Here is a 7,587-nt window from a genome sequence, read left to right as displayed (position 1 = left end):
TCCTTAATGTGGCTGGACCAGCCCTTGTGGTTCTTATTATGAGTGCAAGACGCCCTCAGCCATAACCATCAAGAAACTATGAAACAAGTAAACCAAGTTTATTACTTACAAGTTCTGGAGGGTACACAGCATGCCTGAGGCCACAGAAGGTCGTTGGGGGAGAGAGAGAGAAAGAGAGAGAGAATGGGCTTGTTCTGCTTTTATTGGGGTTGAAGGTGGGGGCCTAGTAGTGACTGTAAAACGTAAGAGCAGGAATTAAAACTCAGGGAGAGAAAAGCAAGTGGCCAAACCAAAGATCTTTAAAACAGAGGAACTTAATGGGGTCAGCCTAGATCTTTATCTAATTGTGTGGCTGGCAATATGTTTGTTCACATGGCAGTCTTTGGAGTGGATGCAATCAAGAGCTTAAGTCAGGCACTTGCATTACAACTTAAAAAGAACCCAGCTGGGGGCCCCGCCCCCTCCAGCCGGGGGTGCTCTAGATGCTGTGCGGAGACCTTCTGCACCCCTGCGAACATGGCGCTGCGAGGGGCGCGGAGCGTGTGGGCCGCGGTCTGCGCTCTGCAGCCCGCGCGCCATCTCTGCCCAACGCGCCCTGCCCGCCGCGGCCCTGGGGACTGCGGGCGGGCGCCGTCCGGGCGCTGCGCACCGATCCCGTTCTGCTGTCGGGTCGTAATTTCACAGACAAACATGAATGGGTAACAACAGAAAACGGTGTTGGAACAGTGGGAATCAGCAGTTTTGCACAGGAAGCTTTGGGAGATGTTGTTTACTGTAGTCTGCCTGAAGTTGGGACAAAATTGAACAAACGAGGAATTTGGTGCTTTGGAAAGTGTGAAAGCTGCTAGTGAACTCTAGTCTCCTCTATCAGGAGAAGTAACTGAAATTAATGAAGCTCTAGCAGAAAATCCAGGACTTGTCAACAAATCTTGTTATGAAGATGGTTGGCTGATGAAGATGACACTCAGTAACCCTTTAGAACTAGATGAACTAATGAGTGAAAAAGCATGTGAGAAATACATAAAATCTATTGAGGAGTGAAAATGGAACCCCTAAATAAACTAGTTTGAAACAAAAAAATAAAATAAAATAAAAATAAAAAGAACCCAACTATCAGACACTTAAACTTACGGTTATGAAGAAGATGGATGTGTTTCTAGTTGAGGGCCTCTGGGTGTAAATTGGAATACTTCACAATGTTCTGGCACTATCTGCTCAGGCGTAAGACGTATGGAATGGTCGGGGATAGTCCTGCTCTTTGGTGTTCTGAGAACCAGCCCACACAGGACAGAAAGCAGCAAACCATAAACAGGTTTCATCAAATCATTTGTCTGTGTCCTCACCCTGGGGTCTAAAACTGAAACCATGTAACTCACTTTGGGACTTGAACCCACGGTCTTTTAACTGAGATCACACACCTGGTCTCAGGACTTAATGAAGCTCAGGTTCTTGATGTCTTGTCAGAAAGAATTCAGTGAGAGACAAAGTGATGGGTAAGAAGTGAATTTATTTAGAGAGAAACACACTCCACAGACAGAGTGTGGGCCGTCTCAGAAGGTGAGAGTGGCCCCAGGGTATGGGGTTGTCAGTTTTTATAAGGGTGGGTAATTTCATATGCTAATGAGTGGGAGGACTATTCCAGTTATTTTGGGGAAGAGGTGGGGATTTCCAGAAATTAGGCCATTGCCTACTTTTTTTTTTTTAATTAATTTATTTTTGGCTGCATTGGGTCTTCGTTGCAGTGCATGGGCTTCTCATTGCAGTGGCTTCTCTCTTTGCAGAGCACGGGCTCTAGGCACGCGGGCTTCAGTAGTTGTGATTCGCAGGCTCTAGAGCGTAGGCTCAGTAGTTGTGGTGCACGGACGGCATGTGGGATCTTCCCGGACCAGGGCTCAAACCCGTGTCCCCTGCATTGGCAGGCGAATTCTTAATCACTGTGCCACCAGGGATGTCCCCACTGCCTACTTTTTGACCTTTATGGTTGGCCTTGGAACTGTCATGTTGCCTGTGTGTGTGTCGTTTAGCTTGCTGATGTGTTACAATGAGCATATCCTGAGGCTTAAAATCTAGTGGAAGTTGACTTGTCCGCCATCTTGGACCTATTTGGTTCTAATCAGTTTATGTCATGTCCTCTGGTAATGTCATTCTTTTAAAGGTTGTGTCCTGCCTCCTTCCCTCCTGTTTTAACCTGACATTCACCAAAGACAATCACCAACACCCGCTTGTAGTGAAGGAAAGTTCAGCATTTATTTGTAGGACACCAAGCAGGGAGAAGGGGCAGCTTGTGCTGAAAAGACCCAAACTCCCCAATGGCTTTCAGGGAAGGATTTTTAAAGGCAACATTTGGGGTGAGGGCTCTAGGGTGTATGACTTTCTTCTGATTGGTTGGTGATGAGGTAATAGGGTGATGTTTCTGGAATGTTAATCATCAACCTTCTGGTTCCAACCAGTCTGGAGTCTAGTGCTGGTGGTCAGCAAGTAGTCACTATCCTCCACCTGGGGGAGGGGTCTTAGTTTCTACAGAACAGCTCAAAGGTGTGTGTCAGATTGTTATGTATATCCCTTGAGAAGAAGCTAGGACTCTGCTTTATCACTGAACTATTGTTTCTTTACTGCTTTTCCTTTGTTTCTGCATTCCCTCACTTCCCTAATTAGTAACTGTTTGAGTCTGCTCTTTGGAACTCAGGGAAGGCGTAGGGGACTAAAGCCTTTTTCTACAAACAAGAAACGGGGGACACAGAGGGCCATTTGTACCTGGGAGGGTCCTGCTGGGTCCTGCTCAGTTTCAGTCTCCCCTTTTCTTTGATACTCTTCAGTCCTGAGAGGAACAGAGGCAGGACAAGAAAGGGAATACTGTTTTGGATAGAGAGGTTAATCATAAACTTGACAGGGAAACTTGGTTTTAGGGGGACTCAGTTTAAGTTAGATCCAGCCACGACCCTGCCAGGAACAAGCACAGTGTCCAGAGGGGCATGATTTTTTTACAGGAATTACAGAGCTTCCTTCACCCATATGGAGGCAGGGAACATTTTCCTGATCCCCTTTCCCTATAGCCACCTCATGAGGTTTCTTTCTCCCCAAATTTTTGTTTTAAAAAATTTCAACTGTTGGGCTTCTCTGGTGGCGCAGTGGTTGAGAGTCCGCCTGCCGGTGCAGGGGACGCGGGTTCGTGCCCCGGTCTGGGAGGATCCCACATGCCGTGGAGCGGCTGGGCCCTTGAGCCATGGCCGCTGAGCCTGTGTGTCCGGAGCCTGTGCTCCGCAGCGGGAGAGGCCACAGCAGTGAGAGGCCCGCGTACCACCAAAAAAAAAAAAAATTTCAACCGTTAACGTTTTTAAAAAGCAAAGAGGGAATTCCCTGGCGGTCCAGTGGTTAAGACTCGGCGCCTTCATTGCCGTGGGCCCACGTTCGATCCCTGGTCAGGTAACAAAGATCCCAGAAGCTGCAGGGCATGGTCCCCCCAAAAAAGAAGCAAAGAAATTGTCTGCAAGATACTCATGTACTTACTTTCTTTGGAAGAAAGTTTTCTCACTACTGAGCGAAATGTCTGATCTTTAATGAAGACTGCCCCAATGCAAGGTTTGCAGGGGACCAACCGACTTGGCTTTGTGGGTGGGAAATCTGTAATGCAGGATTGTCTATAAGAAGCAAATCACCACAAGGGGGCAGTAAAAGCCAGTGGCTGAGTGAGGAGCTCTTGTTGGGAGGGGGAATGAACAGCCCCCATTCAGCACCTGGAGTCTCCCTGAAAGTTTCCCTTTACTTATAACACAGGGACCCAAGGGCACTTAACTTTTATCCTGGCACGTCTATAGTGAGATGTCTCCTTGTCTGTATTGGTTGGGGGAAGTAGAATAGGGGAGGAACAGGAATTATCAGGAAAAATTATCCCCACCCAGAGTCCACACCATGTCTTTCCCCTTCCCAGGAGGAGGCAGAGGCCTGGGGTTGGGTGTGGGGCGGCCAGGCTCTTGTTCTTAGCTCCAAACTCCTTCTCAAGGGATGTCAGGCTGTGCCAGAAGGAGTGGAATGAAAATGTTTGGTGTTTTTCAAGAGGAGATAGATGGGCCCCAAGCTGAGCAGCTGGAGTTTGTCCCCTGTGGACAGATACTCCAAGATGAAGATAATAGCAGGAGTGAAAGAGGAGCTGAGCCCTGCCCAGAAAAAAGATAGAGAGACCACATATTTCTCATTCTCGAGGTTAAGGAGACCTTCCTGACTACACACGTACAGAAAGGCTCCTCAGGTGGCCAAAAGGGAGGGGGCGCCACCCCATAGTAGGTGATGTCAACCTACCCATAGCCCTCTTCGCTAGAATCCATCTTGGCTAAGGGATGCGCACGCACACAGGGGAGGACCCTGAGATAAACCAAATGTGGACTCAGAGCCAGGCAAAGCAAGGTGATTGGCCAGAGGAAACCCAGAAGAAATGCCCCCATATAAATAGTGATTCAAACTACCACGAGGGTGCGACTGTTTCTCTGAGCCTGCATGTGTGTCTATCCACACGTACCATTTTTCCTCCTAATAAACACTTTACTTGTTTCACTACTTTCCACCTCTTTGTGGGAATTCATTTCTACAAAGCTGACGGACCAGGGCCTTGTCTCTGGCCACTGGCCCTGGTGGTCTGTCCAGGGAACCAAAATCCTGCTTCAAGCCACTGCAGGTCGAGGCTACCCAAGATCAGAACTGGTTTGATCTTTCAGGAGGTTTAAAAAGGAAAGTGGCCCCACTTCTGGCACATGGTTTCCTGGGACTGAGAAAGGCCAGGGTTGTGAAACCCACGAGGGATGGATGCCTGGGCCTGCTCAGACCCTGCATTCTGATACAGCAGCCCTTTGGGTAGGTTTTGGCCCCAACAGAATGGTGAAATTGGTGTGTGAAACCACCCTCCTCTGAAGTTCTCGTTGGCCAGTGATGTTATCTCCTGCAGGAGGGCAGCAGAAACCACTCTCAGAGCTGGACCCTTGCTCTGAGAGATACGAGGCATTGTTCCAAGGATCTTCCTTCCTTCCTGCTTCCCTCCCTCCATCCTCCTCTCCCATCTTTCCCTTCTCCCATGGAAAATTTCACACAGAATAAGAGTAGCGCAAAGAGAACAATGCACCCTTGTACCTACCAGTCAGCTACCGTGAGCATCTCAGGACTGCTCTTGTTCCATCTTTATCCCTCCCCTCCTCTCCCACCACTGGGTTATTTTAAAGCAACTTGTAGCTGTTATAACATTTATCCATACATTTTAGGCTTCATGTCTAAAGGATAAGAATTTTTTTAATCCAGTCACAATACCATTATCACACTTTGGCATCTTTTAATACCCAGTCCTTATTCATGTTTTCCTCATTTTCTCAAGAGTATATTTTTATAGTTGATTGGTTCAAATCAGGATCCACCTAAAATCCACACTTTACATTTGGTGGATATGTCTCTTAGGTCTCGCTCTCTCTTTTTTAAAAAACATTTTAGTATTTTAATGTTTGATGAGAACAATGTTTCCAAAGATGTGTTCTTCTTTTTTAAAAAATAAATTTAGCTGGACAATTCAGCCAACTGGCACATTTAGCACTCCAACTACCATGCAAGATACTTGGTTCAGGTCAAAGTGCAGATTTTCTTGATCATCTTTATGTAAGTATTTCCTGTCCATCTGGAGAGAAGGTGAATAAAGATTTATTTTGTTTACAATTAATCTGTGTTTTAATATTCACTCTTCAAATATTTGAATTCAATTGATTTTGAATTCAAATAGTTCAAATATCTTTATTCCCTTTAAGGAATAAAAAAATTGACTGATAGTGACCTATCTAAGCTTATCTTACATAGAACACATCATAATTTGAAGATACAGTTTACCACCACTTCTCCCATAATCCTCCCAACTTCCTATCCATCTTTCCTGCTTTTTCTTATCATTTTCACTATCTGACATACTATAGTATCGTATTTATTTTTCTCTTAGGTCTGTTTAAATCTCATTGCTCATAACTGTGTAAGCCTGGGACAGTCTTAGGATGATGTAGAAACAGGGTGGGGCTCCCCTCCTCCCAGGGTAATAGCAGATTCCCACCAAATGCTGGAGCTCTTCTAATGTAATTTGAAAAAGGAGATTTCCATTCCTTGCATCCTGAGCATAGATAATCTCATTTAATTCTCATGTCAACCTAACAAGGTAACATTTATGCCCATTTTACAGATGATGAAAATAAGTTTGAGGGAGGCTTTCCAAATAAGTAGAAGTGACTATTTAATCGGAAGGTTTTACCTACCTGATTCCACAGACCACGTTTGTTTCTCCTTAGCATTTCTGTTTATCTTGGGATAAGCAATGGTGACAGCAGCCATCACCAAGAGCACAGGGTCCTCTTGCTAGTATATCCCATCTGCAGAACTTCTGAGTGAAAAGCGGGTGCATGTGAGGATGCTGAGACCACAGGCATAAACTGCATGTGTGTTTGCCCTGGCTGTCATGGAGCACTGACAAAAACATCTTCATTGCTCATAACTACTACAGATATCAATAGTCTTCTTTCTGTTTCGATTAAAAATTTTTATTAGGAGATTTTATATTTTGTCAATACAAATCATATGTATGTATAAATGTGTATAAATGTATATATACACATTTATATATGTATAAATGTGTATATATGTATAAGTGTGTATTGTTATATGTATATAAAAATAATAAAATGAGCCCTTATGTGCCCAACATCCAGTCTTAAGAAATGGAACTCTAAGAATATCTTTGAAGCCTCTCCCTCCTCTCCATCCTCACCCTCCACGACAAACCTGCCCTGAATTTTTATCATTCCTTGCTTTCCTTTATATTTTACCACATATGTATGTATGTGTGTTGTTGAAGAATACATTGTTTAGTTTTGCTTGTTTTTGAACTTTATAAAAAGGTGTTATATTTTTTGTATTCTTCTGTGATTTGCCTTTTTCACTCAACCTTATGTTTGCAGGATTCATTCATGTTGATGTATGCAGTACGTTTGCACTGCTTATGGCATTTCATTGTGTATCACAGTTTACTAATCCATTGCTCCATTGGACATTTAGCTTGTTTCCAGTTTTTGCTTTTGTTTTCTAAATTACAAACAAGTTTACCTTAAGTCTTCTTACTCCCATGACCTGGTGCACACGTGTAAGAGTTTATACTTGGCTAAATGATGCCAAAGCACAGTTGATGAATTTACACTCCTACAAGCAGTGCATGAGACTTAACAACACAGCGTATCATTGGCTTTTAATTTGTGTCAATCTGATGAAGATAAACTAGTATCTAATTGTGCTTTTGATTTGCATTTTTCTGATTACTATGAAGTTAGGAATTTTTTCAGGTTTTTTGGCCTTTATATTTCCTTTTCCGAGAAGCAGATTATTTGTCTATTGTTGACATAGAGGGATTTTTTTTTCTTTATATATTATGGATTCTAATCCTATATCAGTTATACGCGTAGCACAATTCTTATACTGGTTTGTAGCTTATGTTTTCATTTTCATTATGGTGTGTGTGTGTTTACACTGAAAAAATGCTTATTATGGAGAATTTTGGACATAGGAAAACATAGACTAATACAG

The 7,587-nt window shown here is 43.9% G+C and overlaps 1 pseudogene across 1 annotated transcript; it reads left to right on the top strand.

Moving 5' to 3' along the window:
- Positions 1-516: 516 nt before the first annotated feature.
- On the top strand, positions 517-1,171 carry LOC309821024 (glycine cleavage system H protein, mitochondrial-like; annotated as a pseudogene). The gene has a single exon. The product of its transcript is annotated as a glycine cleavage system H protein, mitochondrial-like (transcript).
- The last annotated feature ends 6,416 nt before the right edge of the window (positions 1,172-7,587 follow it).

This window comes from Grampus griseus (assembly GCF_964374135.1).
Source record: "Grampus griseus genome assembly, chromosome: 3".
NCBI classification, from domain to species: domain Eukaryota; kingdom Metazoa; phylum Chordata; class Mammalia; order Artiodactyla; family Delphinidae; genus Grampus; species Grampus griseus.
The sequence above is the reverse complement of the archived record's forward strand: the minus strand, read 5'-3'. Positions and strand labels throughout refer to the sequence as shown.